Below are 2,600 nucleotides of genomic sequence, written 5' to 3'. Positions count from 1 at the left end.
AGACCCCTCACGGCCCTTCTCTGGGGTATCAGACCCCTCACGGCCCTTCTCCGGGGTATCAGACCCCTCACAGCCCTTCTCCGGGGTATCAGACCCCTCACAGCCCTTCTCTGGGGTATTAGACCCCTCTTGGCTTGCAGAGCTCTTCCTTGGTAGTGAATTAGCTGAGTGCTGCCACTGTCACTCAGGCATTGATCATTCCTCTGGAGTAATTTAGATTATGAATTGTCAGCAGCCCACAGACAGTTATTGGCATTAATTTACAACTTGCCCCCCTTCAGGGTAGAAAGGGGAGTTTTACAGACCACAGGGAGCCGGAGGGGGGTTGGGGGGTTTATTCTGCGTCACTGACTTTGGCATTCTTCATGAAACTTTTCCCGCAATATAAAAATAATTCCTTATCTATGTGAGAACGGCAATAGAACCCCTCGGAGCTCCGCCACAGAGGTTTATTTTAGGGCGGAGAGCTTTGAGATTTTGCTTGTGAGCTCCATTGTAGGCTTGTGGCATGGCACATGGCATGGCTGCCATGGCACAGAATGGAGATGACGTTTTCTGGGTGTCTGAGTTGACGTTTGTTTTATTGGTGAGAATTTCCTTCATTTCCTTTTCTGAGACATCAACAAGTAGTGAGAAAAAATCTCCCCAGAATCATGGAATCGCCATTGGACAGTAATGCCCCATTGCAGGGGCAACAGGAGACTTTCCCATTGTTTGTATTGACCTCACCGACACTGGGGGGGTTGGGAAGATTTGGGGGCACAGAAGCAATGAATGTACACATGGAGTATGTTTGTTTTATGAAGGTGCAGAGGGATCCCCCCAGGACCGGTGCACAGAGTATAACCCAGGAACATGGGGGTAGGAGAGATGTGGGGGTGGGGGAGAATTTTGGGGTTCCTGGGAGTGGACAGAGGTTGGTGGTGGAGTTTGAGGCCCCCGGGCTGGGCAAGAGTCTGGAATTGTTTTTCCGCCATATTTCGTCTCCCCATCCAAGGCACAGAGCTTACATGCGCCTCATGCCCAGCCCTGACCACAGGGTCACTGTGAGGGCCACCCGGCTGGGTCCGGCAGGAAGAATAATTGCTAAGCAAACACTGAGAAAATCTTATCACTCTGTCTGCGTCATTGCTGTCCTGCTGTCCGCACAGCTCTGTCATCCCCAGCGAATAAATCTATTTCCTTCTGATAATTCTCTTCCATCGGATTCATCAAATAACACGTGAAACTCATACCCAATCAGACAGGCTCTTGTAGTACACAGGTGTTGGTAGTCACATGGTAACGTGTGGCTGGCTTACATAATAACCCTGACTTGCTGCAGCTTCTAATGTACATTGTGAGAAGCTCTCAGTGTGCAGTGAAACCAGAGAAAGCAGATTCAGTCCTGGAGAGGAGTCGGTACAACTGTGACTGGGGGGGCAAATTAATTGAAAGGGGGGGGGGCTGGAGGGCAGATCTGTGTAAAAAAAGCAATATTACCCCAACACTCCATAGGCAACCACCAGGGGGTGCTGTGGGGTCCTGAGAGGGATGGATGGACTAGTGGAAGTGTAGATGGGAATACCAGTAAAGTGGACCTGTCATCAGATGAATGTTTTTCTATCACAATGCATTCACCTGATACAATTGTCTCACCTTGTAATGGATACAAAGTTACAATGTTGGAGTCTGATCACTGGGGGAGAGGAGACTGAGGAAATGCTTCCTCCTGCCTGCAGCAGACTGATGACATCATCTCAGCCATGCCACTGATTGGAGCCCAGGGATGGAGTGAGTTTTTCTGAAATACGACACTATTTCTGTATATTGTGAGAAGAAATGATTGGTAGTGGAAGTTACTGACAGGTTCTCTTTACATCCTGGCGGATTATTTGTTCTGGGAGTCGGGAGGACTCGGCGCTTTGCTCTCTGTATACGGGCTGTTGGCACCAGTGCAGTGCCATGGTGAATGTCACATTCCCTGGGAAGATGAATGTTGGCGGGGTGACGTGTTCCCGCAGTGACCGCACCCCATAGCGCTGTGTGTTTATGAGGTGTGTGTTTATTTCCCCAGATAAGAGAAGAAGGATCCCATCCGGGAATTATAGGATAAGGCCCAACGCCGGCCAATCAGAGGTCAGGGCCGGGGTCAGCACAGGTCTGTGACTACGTGTCCCCATATACAGGAAGCTGAAATATACCGGCTGTGGTGACACCATTCCATCATGGCCGCCATCCAGATCATTGTGCTACAGGCTGCTCTGTGGGATCAGATAGGCCCCCCACCACTGAGCCCGGGGCCCCCAACCACAGAGCTCTGGGCCCCCACCACTGAGCCCCGGGCCCCCCAACCACAGAGCCCCGGGCCCCCCACCACTGAGGCCCAGGCCCAAATTTAGTGACAACATGAAATCATGGAACATCCTGCCTGGTGTCACTGGTTCAGGCTGGGGGTGTAATAGTGTGATAACACCCCGTGTCACAGAGCTTTAGGAGCGTACCTAATAAAGTGGCCAGTGACCTGTGGGCTTCATGGTTATTATTATTATTATTATTATTAAACAGGATTTATATAGCGCCAACATATTACGCAGCGCTGTACATTAAATAGGGATTGC

This window comes from Pyxicephalus adspersus, chromosome Z (assembly GCF_032062135.1).
Source record: "Pyxicephalus adspersus chromosome Z, UCB_Pads_2.0, whole genome shotgun sequence".
NCBI classification, from domain to species: domain Eukaryota; kingdom Metazoa; phylum Chordata; class Amphibia; order Anura; family Pyxicephalidae; genus Pyxicephalus; species Pyxicephalus adspersus.
The sequence above is the reverse complement of the archived record's forward strand: the minus strand, read 5'-3'. Positions refer to the sequence as shown.